Here is a 20,434-nt window from a genome sequence, read left to right on the forward strand (position 1 = left end):
CTAACAATGTCAGGACTGATCATTCTTTGGCAGCTATTAATTTCAGCTGGGTAGAGGTAACTGGACCTAAGAAAGTTGTGGTTAGCTCAGACCTTCTAGTGGAGTGTTTGTTGGGCAATGATTTGGAAACTTCATCCTGGGCTGAGGTAGAGTTAAGGACTCATGCAGCAATGCTGGGCATCACTGCAGATGTGTTTGCTGTGACTAGGTCACAAGCCAAACCGGCTAACACTGAACAGGCCCTGGATCCTGGAACAATGGACCAAGGGCCTTCCAAGAGAAAGAGCAGGAGGGGTAAGGCTGTGTCTTCCCCCCAGACTCAAGGTGGGGTTCAATCTCTTGAGGGAGATGATCTCAGTCCCTGTAAAGGAACTGTCTCAGATGAACTGGATCCTGATCAGGTTGAGTTCTCGGGGACAGAGGGCCCTTCCAGGGCAGACTTGAGCCTGGAGTAGCAAAGCTGTCCCTCTCTTGAACCCCTCAGACAGCAAGCTGCTGCTGAGGGTGCTGGGAGTGTTAGTGGATCTCACAAGATCAATTGGGATGAGGGACTCCTATACTCATAGGGTAGAGACCCCAAGCCTGGTGCCACCAGGGGAATAGTCATACCTCTGAGGTTGAGGGGCTTCCTACTCACCCTAGCACATTACATCCCCTTAGCAGGACACCTAGGCCAAAGTAAGACTTGTGACATGCTTGTCCCTCACCTTCACTGGTCTCACATGTCAGAAGGCACAAAGGAGTTTTGTCGCTCCTGTACTACCCGTCAAGCCAGTGGTAAGTCAGGTGGTACCACAAAGACGCCCCTCATACCACTACCTGTGGTGGGGGTTCCCTTTGAGAGGGTTGGGATTGATATAATTGGCCCCATGAACCCTCCAACTGCATCTGGGCACACTTATATTCTAGTGGTGGTGGACCATGCCACTAGGTATCCAGAGGCTATACCCCGTGGAACCACCACAGCTCTTGTGGTAGCCAGGGCCCACCTGGGAATTTTTTCCAGAGTGGGTTTCCCTAAAGAGGTCTTAACTGACAGAGGTACAAAATTCATGTCAAGTTATATCATTGCAATGTGCAAGGAGTGTGGAGTGAACTACAGGTTCACCACACCCTATCATCCACAGTGCAATGGGTTAGTCAAAAGGTTCAACAAAACCCTCAAGGGCATGATCGTGGGCCTCCCAGAAAAGCTTAGACGAAAATGTTATGTCCTGTTGCCCTGTCTTCTCTTTGCCTACAGAGAGCTCCCACAAAAGGGGGTTGGCTACTGCCCTTTTGAACGTTTGTTTGGGCATCCAGTTAGGGGTTCCTTCTGTTTGGTGAAGGAGGGATGTGAGTTACCTCTCAAACCTCCCAAACAAGACACAGTGGACTATGTACTTGGTCTTTGCTCCAGGATGGCTGAGTACATGAAGAAGGCAAGTAAAAACCTTGAGGCAAGTCAAGAATTGCAAAAAGATTGGTATGACCAAAAGGCTGTACTGACTGTATACAGGCCAGGACAGAAGGTTAGGGTGTTGGAGCCTATAACCCCAGCAGCCCTCCAAGACAAATGGACTGGACCCCATACCATACTTGAGCAGAAGGGAGAGATCACCTACCTGGTGGACCTTGGTACTCCCAGGAGCCCCCACAGGGTGCTCCATGTGAACAGGCTCAAGCGATACATTGATAGGGCTAACATGGGCTTGCTCATGGCAACTGATGAGGGACAGAAGGAAGAGAGTGACCCACTCCCTGATCTCCTCTCACAGAACCCTGATGATGGTTCAGTTGATGGTGTTGTCTTAGCAGATAGCCTCACTGGTCAATAGCAGATTGGCTGTAGGAAGGTCCTCAATCAATACAGGCATTTGTTTTCTCTGACACCCAGCCAAACCACCTGGTCTACCCATGAAGTGGACAGAGGCGAGAGTCTACCTGTAAAGAATAAAATCTACATGGAGCCTAACCCTGTCAGAGATTGCATCAGGACAGAGGTCCAAAAGATGCTGGATTTGGGGGTAATTGAGCCCTCAGATAGCATTTGGGATAGCCAAGTAGTCCTGGTACCTAAACCTCACACCCAGGGTGGAAGAGAGAGATGAGGTTTTGTGTGGACTAAAGTGGACTCAATGCAGTCACTAGAACTGATGCTCACCCACTCCTTAGGGCAGATGAGCTGATTGATATTTTGGCCTCAGCCAAGTATCTAAGTACATTTGACCTAACTGCTGGCTATTGGCAAATCAGACTAGCTGAGGATGCCAAACCAAAAACAGCATTTTCAACCCCTAGTGGGCATTATCAATTTATTGTGATGTTGTTTGGTTTGAAGAATGCACCTGCCACATTCTAAAGGCTGGTGAATAAAGTGCTTACAGGCCTGGAAGCCTATAGTGCAGCATATCTTGATGATATAGCTGTCTTTAGCTCCACCTGGGAGGATAACATGGTCCACCTGAAGAATGTTTTGGAGGCTCTGCAAAGAGCAGGCCTCACTATCAAGGCTACTAAGTGCCAGATAGGGCAGAGCAAGGTTGTGTACATGTGCCACCTTGTGGGTGGGGGCCAGGTTCAACCATAACAGAGCAAAATCCAGAACATTATGGACTGGGTTGCTCCAACTACCCAGACTCAGGTCTGAGCTTTATTGGGCCTTACTGGGTATTACATGAGATTTGTTAAAGGATATGGGTCTATAGTGATTCCATTAAATGATCTCACATCAAAAAGAATTCCCAACTAGGTTCAGTGCACAGTTAGCTGTCAGAAGGCATTAGATGAGCTCAAGCAGGCTATGTGCACTGCTCCCATCTGAGTTGGGGGGAGGGGCTGTGTTGTCACAACTTAATGCAGAGGGTCAGGATCAACTAGTAGCTTTTATCAGCAGAAGGTTTACCCCCAGAGAGAAACGTTGGTCAGCTATAGAGAAGGAAGTCATTGCTGTGGTCTGGGCCATGAAGACGCTAAGGTCATACCTGTTTGGCACTCACTTCATTGTTCAGACAGACCATAAGCCCCTCCTATGGCTAAAACAGATGAAGGGTGAAAACCCCAAACTTCTGAGGTGGTCCATTTCCCTACAGGGTATGGACTATACAGTGGAACATAGACCTGGGAGTAACCATGCAAATGCAATGGACTCTCCAGATATTTCCACTTAGAAAATGAAGATTCAACTGGGCAAGGTTAGTCTCATCTCCTTACGTTTGGGGGGAGGTTGTGTAAGAAAGTAGGATCTGCTTCTTATGGTTACCTCCACTTTTTGCTTCATGTTACACTGTTTTTGACTAGTCTGAATGGGATCCTGCAAATCATGACCTCAGTCTATCTGCTTTCTCCCTAAAATGTTATGTCATGTACTTAGGTATACTCCAGATTGGAGACTGGGGTACCCTTGTCAGTCCCTAGTATATGGTACACATGTACCCTGGGCATAGGTACCCCAGAGGCCTCCCATGGGCTGAAGCATGTATTATGCCACCCATGACAGGCCATGGAAAATGGATCTACAGGCCTGCCATTGCAGCCTGTGTAAATTGGTGCATGCACCACTTACTTAAGATATAGGTTTGATATATCTAAGGGTCACTACACTTAAAACGTATAAGTCACCCCTATAGCAACCCTTGACAATCCTCAAGACAGGGTGCTTGATTCTAAGTGAGAGGGTGCCACTACATAAGCAGGACACCCCTGCAGCCTACGGAGTCCATTCTCTCGGGTTGTTAGTGCTGTAGCCATTTATGAGTGGCATTATGTGACCGCGTGATGACCAACTCTAAAACGGCTAAAAGTAATCCTATAGTGTTTGGTGTCAAACATTGTGGAATCATACCCCCACACCAGTCACTGGTGTGGGAGGTATTATACCCACACACAGGTAACCAGTGTGGAGGGTATGATTCCACCCCTCAGTAACGAGCTTTGTGAGGTCCCTGGTGTTCCTGGTACCAGCCTTCTAGCCCAAAATGGTTACTACCGACCTGAGACACATTTCTACCCTCCTGCTGCTGAGCCAAGCTCGAGGAGGGGAAAGCAGAACAATAGGCATCCTTTCACAGGGAGGTGTGACCACCTCCCAGACAGGATTTAGTGTATTAGGCCTGGGTGGGTGTGCTTGCCAGCAACTGAAAGTCTGCATGAGGAGCATATTTGGTGTCCCTGTGCATAGTGCAACCGCAGGCACCACATCTCAACTGACCAGTCTGCTGCTCCTGAGCTCCTATGGACTCTGAAGGCTTCAGCAACACAGGAGGTGGGTTTCCAAGTCCCTATAGGTCTGAGCTGCCATCTTACCAAGTTTGAGGTCAGAATCCCTCGGGCTGCAATACCCATACCCCTGTGCACCGCGTACTTTTGCAAGTGCATATACTCGTTGGCGTTCCCAAAACAAGTGCACTGGGTTCCGAGTAGCCCCAACCTCTGGCACCATTTCCACCAAAGAACTCCAGCCTCCTCGCACCAAGTGCTCCGTTAGCTGTTGCTTTGTGAAGCTGCTTGAGGTCCACTTGCGACCCTTGTGCCTCTGGCCTGTGGGTCCTCTTGAGGGTCAATACTGCTTTTCTTCGGCTCCCTTGTTTGCTCCAGGCTTGCCCCAACTCCCCTGTGCTTGGTGAGTCTCCAGGATTTTGCTGGTCCGAACCGTAACCTTTCTTGACCATCTTTGTGGGTGGCCGCTGCCAAGCCTTGTTGGTGCTCCATCCCAACACCGACCCCTCAGCACTCGACATCCTCTGTGGGACCGCTCGTATCCAGCTCCAGATCATTCTCAACGTCTCCTGGTCCCGGTGGCTGCAGAGTCAAGAACCACCTCAACGTACCTGAAGCACCCGACATCGGTGGGCATTTGTCTACCGAGCCCCTGGTCACTCCTGAGTGACCCAGACTCTGTCCCCTCTGCTTTCAGGTACTCTTCATCAAGAATCCACCTTTGGATTCCGATGACAGTTTTCTTCTTCCCAGAGTTGCTCTGCTTTGAAGTCCTCCATAGAGATCAACGGCGGTATCCGACGCCACTTCAGCCCTATACACCCAACTTCCCTGGGATAGGTAACTCTGGTACAGCGGTATCCACGGGTGAGGTGGCTCTCCAACCATCTAAGTTCCACAGGGTTTCTTCGAAGTCCACTCAGAAGGGTCCTTAAACTTAAAAACTGCAATCGAGACTCTCCCATAGAATTGTACGGCGCACGCCGTCGTGCTCCCACCCTCCACCCGTCCTCCGTGGGGTCCATACTTACTTACCTTGGGTGGTTCCTTGGGGTCCCAGCGATTCTACATCCTATAGACACTGTCTTGACTCAAGTCGTGATTATTATACCACTATTTTAGTATATGGTTTGGTCTCCCCCTGGAGCCCACTGTGTATTAGTGCTATTTACGATTGTTTTTGTGCTACAGTATTGCGTGCTTTGTGAGTATCCTCGTGTAGGAGATACTGTGTCATACTTAGAGTGATTTATAACAATAAATATATATTTTTATAACTACTGTGTGGTTCTCCTTTCATTTAACCAATACTATAAGGTTGCATTCTGGTAAAACAAGCTGCTTAACAATCCTTCAAGACTAAGCCTGAAGGCTGCTCTCCACAGCTACCACTTGGATCGCTTTCTAAGGTTATCTTTGACCTCTTAAATCACCATAAGGGTTGCTTGGTCTGGTACAGGGTGCCCACTTTGATTAATGGACAGCATATACCAGTCCAACATCGCACAGGGTGTGTGCGGGGGGCACATGTTGTGTGCCACCTTGGAATTGCACCCTTGTTCTAGTACGGTGTGGCATGCATGACATGGTGCATGCAAAACACAATGCAGGAAAGTGCTGCAGGCACTCTTACTGTGCCAGTATACTGTTTAGGCTCTCCTACAAGCCTAAGACAGCTACTGCCATGAGACTGCCCCCGCCCGACCCACCCACCCTTGATTAAAGTCATAATCTGGCGAGCAGGCTTACCATGGCCTTGGTGGTCTTCCTAGGAACCGCCACGGTGGTGGTCCCATTGGAAGACCACCAAAGTCGTAATAAAGGCCATAGTCTCATCCCTGTCCTCTTTGTTGACCACCTACATTACAGATCTACTTAATTTTTCCTTGGACTCAGCAAAATTATCACAGGCTTGGAAGGCTGCATTGGTCATTGTCATCTTGAAATAAGAAAATGCTGACCCTTACGACCACACAAATTATTTTCCCATTTCGCTTCTTCCTCTCCTTTGTAAAGTCTTAGAGGGCTTAATTAATAAACAACTCTCCAAATACCTAGAGGACAACCGCATACTGGACCCATCGCAATCGGGCTTCAGAACTTCTCACAGTGCGGAGACTGCCCTTCTGGCAGTTAGTGATTCCACTAGAATACTTCTAGATGAAGGTACTGCAGGTATTACTTGATTTGGCATCTGCCTTCGATACGGTCTACCATTCCATTCTCATTCAGAGACTGTATGAGATAGGTTTACATAGGAAGGGATTAGCTTGGCTCCAAGACTTCCTGGCTGACAGAACCCAAGTGATCTCAATCCACCCTTTCAAATATAGAACAGTTACTATTGATAAGGGGGTTCCTCATGGCTCTTCCCAGAGTCCTACCCTTTTCAATATTTATGTGGCCCCACTTGCAAAGATTGTTAAAGCCTGCAGTTTTGAAATACTATCCTATGCGGTTGACACCCAACTGTTAATATAATTTGGGCAACATCCTGAGACCTAAACAGTTAGATTAATTCACTATATGAGAAAGGTGGCAGTTTGGATGAGTCTTAATTGCTTACAACTGAATAGAGGTAAGACTGAAGTCCTCCTGTTTGGGAAAGCGCAGGAACTCCGGTCAAAAGATTGGTGGTCGAAAGAATTAGGTCCAGCACCTTGCCCCAAGAGTGTGGTAAAACATCTTGGCTTTTTGGTGGATAATAGATTATCCATGAAGGAATGGGTTACCTCTATTTGTGGTACCTGTTTCAGCACTCTGCGTCTGCTTAAAACAGTGTTTCCATTGCATCTCATGAGTTCCATGAAAATGTTGATCCAGGCCCTTATTATTAGCTGCTTCCACCATGGGAATGTGCTAACGTACTCTCCTTTCTAAATTACAGGAGGTACAAAATACAGCGGCTCGATTAGTATGTAATCATCCACCCAGCTCCCCCTCTATACCTACCTTAAAAGCACAACACTGGCTAACAATCTGAAAGCATGATTTGTTCAAGTTCCTATGTCTCACACACAAATCGCTTCTTGAGAATGGCCGCACTTACCTATGAGCTAGGCTCTCCTGGTATTGTCTGGGCAGAAACCTGAGGTCTAAGGATTTCTTAAATCCTCACCCATCCAAACCTCCAGGTATGGAAGTCATTTGTTTTCCTATCTAGCTACCCATCATTGGAAAAGTCTTCCACTTCATATCTGATCTTGCTCTGATTTTAGAAGGTTTAAAAAACGGCTGAAAACTTGGCTTTTCTGAAGATCTGTTCACTACTTCGTTAGATACGCTTCTAGCACTGAGATACTCCTTCGGGAGTGAGTTCTTCATGCTCTATAAGCCTTTTTAACATAACATAGCAACAAAAATGAAAGTTCTGGAAAAATATTTAAACCACACACAAAGTAGGCGATAAGATTTACCATAAACCAAAATGTCCAATACAAATATAAACCTAATTAAGTGAACAATATAAAAAGAGCACAGAGCCTCATTCTTTTTTCACAGGAAAAACGTAACAACTTTGAGATAACAAGACTCTGCAGGACGGCACGAAGAAAAGCCAGAAAGAAGTCTTCAACAAAAGTCGCCTTCACATGTAAGTTTAAATATTAACTCAACCACAATGTAACCTATCATAATTATAAAACACAATTATATAACTTAATTACTAAACCCTCTTTTTTATTTATATTAATCCTTATATACAAAGGAAACACTTCAGCAAAAACAAAGTATTGCTCGCTGAAAAACCCAACTCCACACTTGAAACCTGGACAAAGGCTCTTTTATAGTAAGTAAAATAAAACCAGTTATAAAAAATAAAACAACCCCTATACATTAAACTTAAACCTAAATGCCTACAACCCTCAAAACGAACCAAACCTGTATTTTTAACATGAAACTACAACAAACATTTTCGCATCAACTGAAAAGGTAAGCCCACCTGACCCAAATGTTGATGACATCAAACATAAAGTAAAGAAAATCAAGTGCAACTTAAAGCAACGGCACATATGCAAGTATAAAATGAAAAACCTCTGAAAGCATATTTAATTTTATTACCAAATACAATTAATGTTTTGGCAAAATAATTCATTTTAAATGAATGCTATTTCAGACAGAATGGCTGGAACAGTCACATATATTACATCACAAAACGGCAAACAATTGCTTTTGCATGGGAGATATACATATAGCCAAGAAAGCACAAGCACTGAGAACATGAATCGGAAATGTACTAAATTTTATACAAATGCTTGTTATGTAAGACCTATAATGAAAAACAATAATGTACTTAATGTCAGAGCACACAACCACTCCGAAATGTAACAGAGATAGTAGTAAGGCATCTACTTCAAGATTTAAGAGAGCACACTACTAAAATTTGAATATAGATACTCCCTAATGTACCTGAGCATATTAGAGGTCAGTAACCAACAATTCCTAATTTAAAATGACTAATATCACCTACTAAACAAGCCACGAGTCAAACCCGACGATACCCACAATAAATACCATTTATTATCAGCCTGAACAACAGTTTCTTCTACCACATCAGAGATTGACCAACTAGCTAATATGAAAAACAGATGCCACGCTTAGACGATGATCCCCTGTCAACTTATTATGAAAAGTATTTCCCTTGCCTGACTAAATTTTAAATGCACCCTCACACATACTCTCAATTTATTTCTAACAACTCCAAAATATGTTTTAGAGTTTTGTCATCATGACCACAGCAGACAGCAACAATGGGGTATTTACTTCCTTGTATGTTTCACTGTTTACTTGGGTGGCACATCAATCTCACAACTTCTTAAAACTATCACCTTTGTTTTTAATAAACAGGCCGATCAGTTCCCTGTGCAGAGGAGACACTAAAGCAATTCGGGGTCGAAATGCGTCAACACACTCATCCAGGGCCAAGAGGATTTAAAAATGTAAAGTGGGTACTATTAGAAGGACTTATATATAGCCCCCAAAGAAAACTTGTCATGTCCCCTTGTATATATCTTGTGCATTCTTAATTTATGTATGGAAAATCGAATATGGACAAGAAATGTACTTGCTAGGTTTAACTTAATGGAACTGTAATACAAATCTCAATTGTTCACTATCATTGTGGTCCTGTTGCACTGATTGGTAATGGATATTGTCACATTGTAATCATTTATGAATGTCTGGTTGGTATACAAATATGTTAATTAGATTCTAACTAATTTGTATGAGATGCATATTTGGGTATGTCTAGTATACTTTGTAAATCATTACTTTTAATTAATATGATGAAAACAATTGTTTGACCAACTAATTAGATTTTCGTGATCTCTTGTCTGATTCTTAATTATAAAGTGGAATCTCGCAAGAGAGTTCTATTTTTGTGTATGTATCTAATTGTGGTATAACTTCCTGTGAAACAAGGACCCACCGCCTTCGCCTGAAAAGAGATTTTTAATTTTCCCTAGTTGCAGTCGTGCCGGTGCAAGTAAGCTAGGTGGGGCGGTGGAGCAGGGTGGGGCGGAAGTCGACAGACGACAGAATAGGTTTCATTTATTTATTTTATTTTATTTTACCTATTCCGTTGTCTGTCGACTTCCCCGATGCTCCCCACCCCACCGCGCTAACCTGCAACAGCTGTGACTACCTAGTTGATAGCAAGACATGCAGATTCCAGAACACCTGACCACTGCACATAAAGATGAACCTTCTCTCCAACACAACAGTCACAATAACAAAATAAAAGTTATCATATTTGCAATGGAAAACAACCACCTAAGACTAAGCCAATGTATAACATGGATGATGGAACTTGTAAAACACAGATATACACCATACATGGAGGCTATCATACCACTAACGTGCCCTTAATGTATGCACTGCTGCCTAACAAAGTGCAAATTCCTGTAAAGTTTTAAACCACATCAAAATAAAAACTAACCCCTACTCTCTACACAAAACTATAATAGACTGGACAGGCAATGATACAAATAATACTTAGACTATACCCACACACAGCCTTACAAATCTGCTATTACCACTTCACCAAATAATGAACTACTTTGAAGACGATTGGGTTTGCAGACTATGCCACTCTGGACACAGATGTCAATTCAAATTCCAAATACCATTGTGGAATGTCTATGACAGCATCATGGCTCAGCAAGCCAAAGCCAACAATGCAGTGGAAGATGGCAAAATGCCTTCCAAGCCACACTAGGGAAAACCCAACCAAATCTCTACAAATTCACAGAAGCTCTCCAAAAAGAACAAAGCTACTAGCAACTAACGAAAGAACAGTCAGTATATCAAACCAAACCTAAAATAACTAAACAAACCAGAGAAATGTACAAAATGCTACAATTCAGACTCTTTGTAAATAACAAAGGTGTAGACCAACTAGAAATAATAGCTAAACACCTTCATTATAAACCACCTACCTACCAATATATGCACAACTAAAATACAACACAAAACCTCACCACTATAAAATAAACAATTTTGAGTAAATGCTAAAATATTTTTTGTACATCAGCCTAGAAAAAAATATATTAATAAAGTGCAAAATAAAACTGCTAAATGAAAATAATTAATTTTAATATATATTTAAAGTCACTTTTACGAAAAACAAAAAGATGCAATTTACAAAAGATATAAAGCAGCTCACCAATTAAAAACACACATATAAAATAAACCTTTTCAATTGCAGTAAAACGAAAATACATATAACTATTAAAATATAACATTTCCCACCTAAACATAAATATAAATATTGTACTTGCGTAGCTGATGTTCTTGATTCCCCTCCTCTTCCCGAAAATCCAATTCACAAAAAAATCAAAAATACAAGCTAAGAAACCACCAAAAATGGCAAAAATGAAATCCCCAAATTAAGTCCACAGAAGTAATCCACAGTCATTGGAAACCATATAAAAAACGAAGACTTCAAAGTAAAAACAGCTCTAGGAAATTCACAAAAATCAATTTTGATTATAATCAAACCAAATTAATTTCCTTTTTTTTATTTTTAAATGCATTAAAAATAGCTGCAAATGTTTCACTCCGAATCCTAACCTGTAAAAAAATATAACATACCCACCCTCACAATGGATAAATCCCACAAACGATACAAACATAACAGTACAACTCTACAAATAGTATAAAACATGATGATATCTACAATAACACACTACTACTAACAAAGTACAGTTGTGCCTACCGCACTACACTATATAACAATGAAACACAAACTACCACTATAACACTTTACCAAATAAAACAAACACCATATCCCACACAAACTACAGTTATCAACATTCTCCCTACACCAAAAACCCTAAATAAAAACTTCAAAAAGCTTTTACCTTGTCCATTGAACAGCAACAGGGAATCGCAAATGACACAACAAAATCCACCTTAAAATGATACTATAAGAGTACAAAATACATGTAGCGGTAAAATAAATTGCCTTTAAATGCAAATTTAAAAGAAGCTTTTTAGCTATAGAAATCAATAGAATTGTTAGAAAAACATAGGTATGTAAAAAATTGTTAAAATGTTAAACAATTTATTGAACAAATACTCATGTATATGTAGAGTAGACATTATTTAGTACTATAAACATAATTCTATATTAAATGGTACTAATTAATACAAATTAAAAATGCATATAAAAATGTAAAAATACTAAGTTCTATGTATAAAAATTAAAAAGTATAAATTCACTCATCAATAAAACAATTTCTGGGATTCTTAAAACAAGTAACTGCTGTGCGGTGATACAATCTGATATTATAGAGGTCAGGCACTTTTTAGCTTCTGACGAGAATGTTTATATTTACATTTTATTAATCCTGAAAGTCTTGTGTGATGGTTTGGTTGATTTGGAACATTGTTCCAATCCTTCCCATGAACAATTGATCCATTTGAAATATAACCCCCCAAACCCTGGAGATATGAGAAATGACCCCCAATAAATTAGGATCATATAGGAGGGCCTTCTTGAGTTAGGATAGGGAGGCCTAACTTTGTGCCCTAGGGCTTGCGAAGAATATGTTCACCTCTGTGATTAAACCAATGGGGAAACTGAATTTTCTAGCCTGGAATTCTCCAGTCAAAACTGATGGATCAGGACTGGGTATTATTTATTGATTCCTTTGATCTATGCTTATGTCAAGAAACGTGGAGTAATAATCCATTTCATAGATCAGGTTTTACCATCTATTATGTTAATGCTGTTTCTAATGGCCAAGGTAGACCCTTGGGGGATTGGATGATAGGGGTCAAAGTTTTATTAAATTATCATGTAAAGTTGTTGGTAACCTATTCTCCTGCCATCTTGGCCCTAAAATGCTATACCCCTGAGGGGGTAAAATGCAAATTTTAAACATATACAATTGAAACACAGGAAAAAATATAGATGCTGCAACACTATCACTGTTTGATTCCCTCATTGAAAACAACTTTGATAAGTCCCGTCTATAGTTGCAGGAGACTGAAATATAACATTCAAACGTCTGAACAACTCAGACCATACCATTACAAAAGAGGAGGATGAAAAATAGGGAATCCTGAGGCTTGACCTGCCATCATTTAAAAGAATGGTCTAAGTAATCTATCCAGCTAATGGGGATAACTGTTAATTTAGGCCTTAGGGCATGCAATAAGCGACCCATCCCTATCATATATAGCTGGTAAACACACATACAATCGTATCACCCATTCTAGCAAAATAGATTATATTTTGCTTGACCTCTTGCTATGGCATTTTATGAAAGGCTTGACGATCATAGGACACTCAGACAGTGACCATAACGCCTTCTACCTCATGCTGCATGGTCTACCCACATTTGATGAACCAATTTTTATTGTTTTTGATAAAACGTAATAGAACCGTAACATGTACAACACATCAATAGCAACCACCTCATAAGGCAATACACTTGTACTGTTGGATATAGCACAATCAAACCTTATTCTCAAGCCCATGGTAATCCCATCATTTGGCCCAAACCCTGGCCTGCTTCTTTGGGCAGCCCCTCGCTTGGTAAATTGGTTGCTCCATCCTTGCATACCTGTCCACCCCTCACCTCCAATTAGCCAAGGTCGGAGGTTGGGGGGATTTCCACCTCTGAGCAGTGTCCTTTTGGCAACCATCGTGGCCACTCCCACCATTTTCTGTTCGCAACTGGAACCACCAAAGTCCTCCAGCATGCCTAGCACGCCTACCCTCAGAGTCAGTTCTATGGGTCCATTCAGGACATGTGAGAGTGTTTTATCAACCTCTTTCCAGAATCTACTTTTCGGGGGCAAGACCACACAACATGGGAAAAATCTGCATGCGGATGCGAGAAGCGAAAACAGGTTGGATGGGACATTTTCTTAGCTTGTCATAGGCGCTAAGGTGTAAAGTATGTGGTGTGTAGGTGCTGGAGCAGAGTTTTCTGTTGAAAATTTATCGAGTTTTAAGCTCCAGTTTTGTCTATTTGTTATGATTAAAATTACTAATTTGAAATCATTAATTAATAGTTTGTTTTGTTAAAATCCAAATTAATCAACATTACTAATGAGAAGAAACTACACGTGGGATGCATATATGTTGCTTAATAATAATGTGCGGTTTTACTAAATGAGTGTCGCAAGAGTGCTATTTGTTTCTTGTTTGCACTTTTAAATAACGTGTACTAATGCTTCTTTGTGTTGCAGACGGCTAGGTAATCACATACACATAAGGGTATTAGTGGGAATTAACATTGTATAATCATTATGATGTGGTAACGTTGTTTTGTGTTTCTTTTAATTAAGATGGCCTAAACAAAGATGGCTGCTATTTACAGCCTGCGCTCGAGTGATTGAATTTTGATGAGAGGCCTTGCTGAGCATGGTTGAAAGTCACCTGACCACAGCCTCTGCCTGAATAAAAAGTTTCCGTGAGGACAGCAGCTCTGGGCATGTATCCAATTGTCCTTGGATAAGGATAAAGCCACAATGAACAATGATCAGTCTGCGGTGGCTCTGCTATGGTACCAAGGAAGAGCATTCATGAAAGTAACACTTGCAAAACTCGAGTTTCCTTCTTCCGTGTTTTTATTTTTGTGATTTTTCCTGAGCGGAGGTTTTTTAAATGTTGCAACATCCTTTCCTGTTTGCTCTGCTCAGCGGCTCAACGGATATTCAAAGTTTGTTTGTAACTTTTATTTTTGTCATTTTTGCTATAAATATGTTAGACTAGAGAGGGTCCGTGTTCATTGCGTTCATTGCATTCATCGTGTTCTTTGCGGTCATTGCGTTTGGACTTCTTCTTGAACCTATGCTGAGGACGGCAGCTCGAGAGACTTTACCGGGAGACCTGTCCTGACCCTTTTAGCTAGAATAGGTAACTATGAGAATAATGATTTTGCTATTGATTGACTTTCATTTGAACTAATTTAGATAAATAAGCCTTTGTTTGAATTCCAGTGCCGGGTGGTTATTTCTTTGTCATTTATTGAGTTTTCAAATGTATTTCCTATGTTTAAACTCATGACTCAGGACAATGTCATTATGGTCACATTGACCTCATTGTAGATGCAGAGTGGTTTAGGTTATCTCTCTTATACTCAGTGTGGATAGAGTAATAGTATGAATTCTAGTGTGATGGGCCCTAGCGTATGATGAGTGTATGTGCGTGTGACTGTAGGTTTACTCTGTCCGTGGAAGTAGGGAGAATTTATATGCGCCGATCTGCAGCAGTTTCCTGGTAGCAGTATGATGGTTTGATTATTGTCTTGATCTGATTAGATTGCGTGTACATAGGCTTTGATTTATTGATTTATTGATTGATGTTGGTATATGTACTAATACTATATGTTGAAGTCGTCGTGTTGAGTTTTATGTAGTGCTTCTGGAACTTGGGAGCTGGTGACGGTTCCGTAGTAGGGCAGAGGGAAGTGTGTGCTGCTCTCGGGAAAGACGGGATTGTTGGAATTACCTGTATGTATGCAGGAAAAACGTGTGACAATTGAAGTTGCGCGTCACATTGTCTGGGTTCGGAATCAGTGACATCGTCGTGTGTTACTATTAGAGACATATTTTCGGTATAAAAGGAGTGCGTATGGTAGCGAAGGTTATCTGTGAAATTTTGGTCTTAAGTCCCAGGGATCCGTAAGGTTCGCCGTTAAAGCTTATTGCTGGAGAAGTAATAGGTATTCTCTGAGCTTGTCTGAAGGACTGGGCAGAGGTAAGCGCTGCTTGGTTAATGTGTGTTATAATTCTGTAGTGGGACAGACTGTTCGCTGTTCTCGGGAAAGGCAGGATTCTGTGTGCATGTGCTACATTTTCTGGTGTGAAAGTGCATGAATGTATGAGCATTTAGTTGATTGTAAGACTCTTTGGAGCAGTCCTAGAGGAAACAGTTAATGGATGCATGTTAGAAGGGCAGAGTAGAGGGATGTGCTACTGTGTCAACGAAAGTAATAGTTTCGTAGTGGAGCAGAGGTAAGCACTGTTCTAGAGAAAAGCGGGATTCTTGTGAGAAAGACTTTCTTTACTATTCTGTGATTAGCGAAGCAGACAATGGAGATGTTTATATGTTGTAACTAATAGATTTTGTAGAATCTGAAACAAAGTCTACTAAGAAGGCTTTGTAAAGGAGGGGTAGGCGAGTGACAGGAGACAGGAGCAGAAGCGACTGCAGCGACTGCTGACGTCACATAGACCGCGCTCTGATTGGGTAGTGGATCAGAACAGTGCTCGCGCTGGGATTGGTGCGTTAGTGTGAGCCGCGCAGGGATTGGAAGGAGTACAGGGTGACGTAGACACTCCAGGATTGGTGCGTTAGTGTGAGTCGCGCTGTTATTGGACAAAAGGATCATACAGTTGCGGAAGGGACTAGAGAATATTGGTAAACGCTAAAATGTATTACCAACCGGAGGAAAAGAAGAAGAAATCCTTGTTCGGTAAAATTAAAAGGTGGTTCGACAAGGATAAAAACATAATAACTAGAGAAGGTGAATTGCTACCTCCAACGAGAACTCCTGCATCCTTCATGGTTGCGAAGTATGGGTATCATACCTGTATATGGTTAGATAACTGGGCTAAGTATACTAAGGACGATGGTGTCTTAGCATTCCCGGAACATGGTTCATTTAATCTGGCCGTGTTGAGAAATTTATGGGAAAAGATGATGTGTCTAGAGCCTAGACCAAGGCCGACACAGTTCGAGGCGTTGGTGGAATGGGAAGATGAGGTGCATGAGTGAGAAAAGCAGAGGAGTGGAGGCAATTATAGGTACTTTTTTGGGAGGAAATATGATCGTGAAACTCATCATGATCGAATGAGGAGATGGCGAGATGCTAGTATGTCAGAGGGATTATATCCTATGAGAACAGTTGAGGAAGCAGAAGGGAGGAAGGGTACAGAAAAGGTGCCTGATGCAGAATTGAGAAGGTATGGGGCTAATGATTATGAGGATGAGGTCTTGGATGACATGATTTACAAGAGACCACCTCCGTATAGACCAGAACCAGAAGAGAGCACGCCAGTTGCTACTCCAATAAGAGATACTTTGCGAATTATTTAAACTGAGGTTATGACACCAGATTTGAAAAGTGGTAGCTCTTTCACAGAAAGGGAGAGAGAGAGAGAGCGAGAGAGAGAGAATCGAGTCAGTGACGAGAAAACGAGAGAATTAGCCAGAACAACATCTGAGCTGACTGAGAAAATAAGAGAGCTGACGAAAAATCTTGAAGCTGTTACAGTGCCTGTAACCATAGGTCCGGTTGTGCCTATTTTTGATAAGCAAAGAATGGGTGAAAATAGTTTGACGGTTCCTTATGTTGGAAATGGTTTGGTTGGTACTTGCACTTTGGAGGAATCAGGAATGAGAACAGGAGGAAATAATTTGAGAGAGTCGAGACATGACACATGTAGTGGAGGATTAGATGTGCAGCCTAATTCAGGATTGAATACTGGTTGTTTGGGAGGATCGATTTTGGAACCACAGAGGATGGCAGAACAAGTGGGTGCAGTGAAAAAATCTACAGAAATAACCGCTGAAGATTTGAATGATTGGTTGAAAGTTCTTCAAAAGAAGGATAAAGATTCACAGGCAATTGATGTAGCCAGGTTGCGCATAGAATTGGAGGAGCTTATTGCAGGAACAATTCCTACAGATATACTGAAAAACCATCATGATGGAGAGTTGTTATTTATGTGTAAAAGCATCACCTGGAGGGCTAAAAGTACACATGACAGGTTAAGGGCAATAGCGAGTGAACAAGGAGTTGACATGGATAAGGTGAAAGCTTTGCAGAAGTCTTACAGGATGGATTTCACGGATAAAGATATTGAGAATTTAAATGGTACTGGCAGAACAGGGCAGATTAAGGAAATGATTGCCTTATTGCGAAAATGGGGTGATGTGGAAAAGTGGAAGGATAGGTGGTACAAGAAAAGGGAAGATTCAGTGGATAGGACTTACTCAGCTTTTCCTATGAGAGAAAAAGAAAAGACAGTGGATGCTTATCCTATGAGAGAGATTCCTGGAGGAGGATATGTACATGTCCCATGGACTAGACAGGATATTTTGTCATTTACGAATGATTTCCCTCGACTGAGAGAAAAGCCCGTCGAGTGGTATAGGCAGGTAGACAGGTTTGTGAAATTGTCAAAAGTGCTGTGGATTGACCTGAATAGTCTGTTTGATATAATTGTTCCAGCAGACTTGTGGGCAGAGTGTAAAATAGTTGTAGATTGGCCTGCAAAAGAGTATCCAAGAGATCCGAAAACAGGAGCACCAGATCCAGAGGTTATGAAGAAATACGATCAGGTTATAGTGTTCCTGAAAAATAAAGTACCCCCGAAAGAGACAGACTGGGTTAAGATAGATCGAACACATCAGGAAGCGAAAGAATCAGTTCATGCTTTTTACGAAAGGCTGATACTGGCTTTTAAACAGTTTAGTGGAGATGAACACCTGGGTGACAAGGATTTTAGTCATTTTGTATACAGATTTGTATATGGCCTGAGACCTGAAATAAGTGAGAGAATACGTGAACACACAGTTGATTGGCAGAGTAAAAAGATTGATGAAATCTTGAGACATGCAAAATACTTCAGTGATGAGATTGAAGCAAAACAGAGAAAACTGAAAGAAAAGGCAATGTGGGCACAGGTGAAAGTTGCTGAGAGACAAGAAGCACAGCTGGTGGAACAAGCAAATAATCCAGGAAATAGACCCAGATATGCAGGAAAAGGGAAGGGGAATCTTGAAGAGGCAAAGAAAAAGTTCCCTTGTCACAACTGTGGACAATTGGGGCATTGGAGATCCGAGTGTACCAATCCACCATTAGTGAGTAATGAGAATAAACCCTTAAATCAACAGGTGCAGAACGAGGGGTGTAATCATCAGCAGCAACAACAGAAGGTTGTCAGACAGCAGAGCCAAGAGCCAAAACCGCCCTTGCCGCAGAATAGAGGGTCCCAAAAGTATAACCAGGATTCAGGATTCTACAATGATGAGCAGGTAAACAAACAGAGACGTACTAACCCGGTACAGCAGTACTGGTTAAAGAATGAGGGGAGTGAGTCTGAAGGGGACTATTGACGGTGCCGAAGAGAGGAGGAAGAGTGCATACTTGGAGCAACTCTAGAAATAGACCAGGCAGGACCATTTGTAGATGGGAAAATAAATGGGGAGAGTGTTACTTTTTTGGTAGACACAGGAGCGACGAGATCAACTGTCAGGTCAGCAGATATTAGAAATCTTCCTCTCTCGGACGAAGCAATCCAAGTAGTTGGTGTAGCCAATACACAGATTAAGACTCGTCTTACCGAACCAGTAAGGGTAAGAATAGGGAAATTCTCAGACATGCACAGATTTGTAGTCTGTGATACTAGTCCAGTGAACTTGTTAGGTAGGGACCTATTGTGCAAGATGAACTGTACAATTTTTTGTACTCCGGATGGAATAGCTTTTGAGACACCAGATGAGGATGTTTTGTACCGGATGACTCTAGATAATAGAGAGAGTGAGATTGTTGGTACATATGCAGTGTTTAATCCAGATGATTTGCCTCAGGAGTTGAGACACACAGTGAAAACAGCAGTTTGGGATTTTACTGGAGAAGATGTGGGATTGATGAATAATGTTGATCCAGTGAAGATTTCAGTGAAAGAGGGGATTGTTTATCCTAATATTCCTCAGTACAGATTGACACCAGAGATAATTGAGGGAATAACTCCTATAATCGACAAGATGATTCAACAGGGTGTTTTGAGAGAGATACTGAGTAGCCCGTGTAATTCACCGATAATGGGGCTAAAGAAACCTAATGGGAAATTCAGAATTGTACAAGATTTGAGAAAGGTTAACAAAATTGTGGTGGCATGTTGTCCCATTGTGCCAAATCCTTCAGTGATTTTGTATCAGATTCCTCATGATGCTGAGTGGTACACAGTGATTGATTTGTGTCATGCTTTCTTTTCAATTCCATTGCATCATGACAGCCAGCCAATTTTTGCATTTCGGTTTGGCCAGCGTATTTTAGGATGGTGTCGTATCCCACAGGGGTATACAGAGAGTCCTTCGATATTCAATCAGTTATTGAAGAAATCATTGGAGAGTTTGATCATGCCTGAAAGCTCAGTACTAGTGCAGTACATCGATGACCTACTGGTGGCATCGAAGACACGTGAAGCTTGTGAAGTAGATACCATAGCTTTACTGAATCATCTGGCAGATGGAGGGTTAAAGGTATCTCCAGCCAAATTGCAATTTTGCAAGAAAGAGGTGCATTATCTTGGACACAATATTGAAAAGGGTCTGAGGAAGGTGACCGATGACAGGAACAAAATTATCAGAGGAATGAGAGCCCCGATGACCCAGAGAGAAGTGAGGATGTTTCTGGGGATGGTGGGTTATTGTCGTCAGTGGATAAGTAATTTCTCCCTGATAGCAAAGCCACTGATTAAATTGACCAAAAGTGAGGTGAGAGACCCATTGGAACTGGATGGAGAACAAATGGCAGCATTTGAGGAGTTGAAAAGCAGAATGTGTGAAGCCCCTGCTTTGGGAATGCCAGACTATGAGAAAGAGTTTGAGTTGTACTGCAGTGAGAGAAATGGTTGTGCACTTTCAGTGTTAATTCAGAAGCATGGACAACTGAGAAGGCCGATTGCGTACTTCTCATCGACACTTGACCCCGTAGCTGTGGGTTTGCCAGGTTGCCTGAAAGCAGTAGCTACTACATGCAGAAGTTTGGAA

Source organism: Triturus cristatus, chromosome 5_1, assembly GCF_964204655.1.
Source record: "Triturus cristatus chromosome 5_1, aTriCri1.1, whole genome shotgun sequence".
In the NCBI taxonomy this organism is placed as follows: domain Eukaryota; kingdom Metazoa; phylum Chordata; class Amphibia; order Caudata; family Salamandridae; genus Triturus; species Triturus cristatus.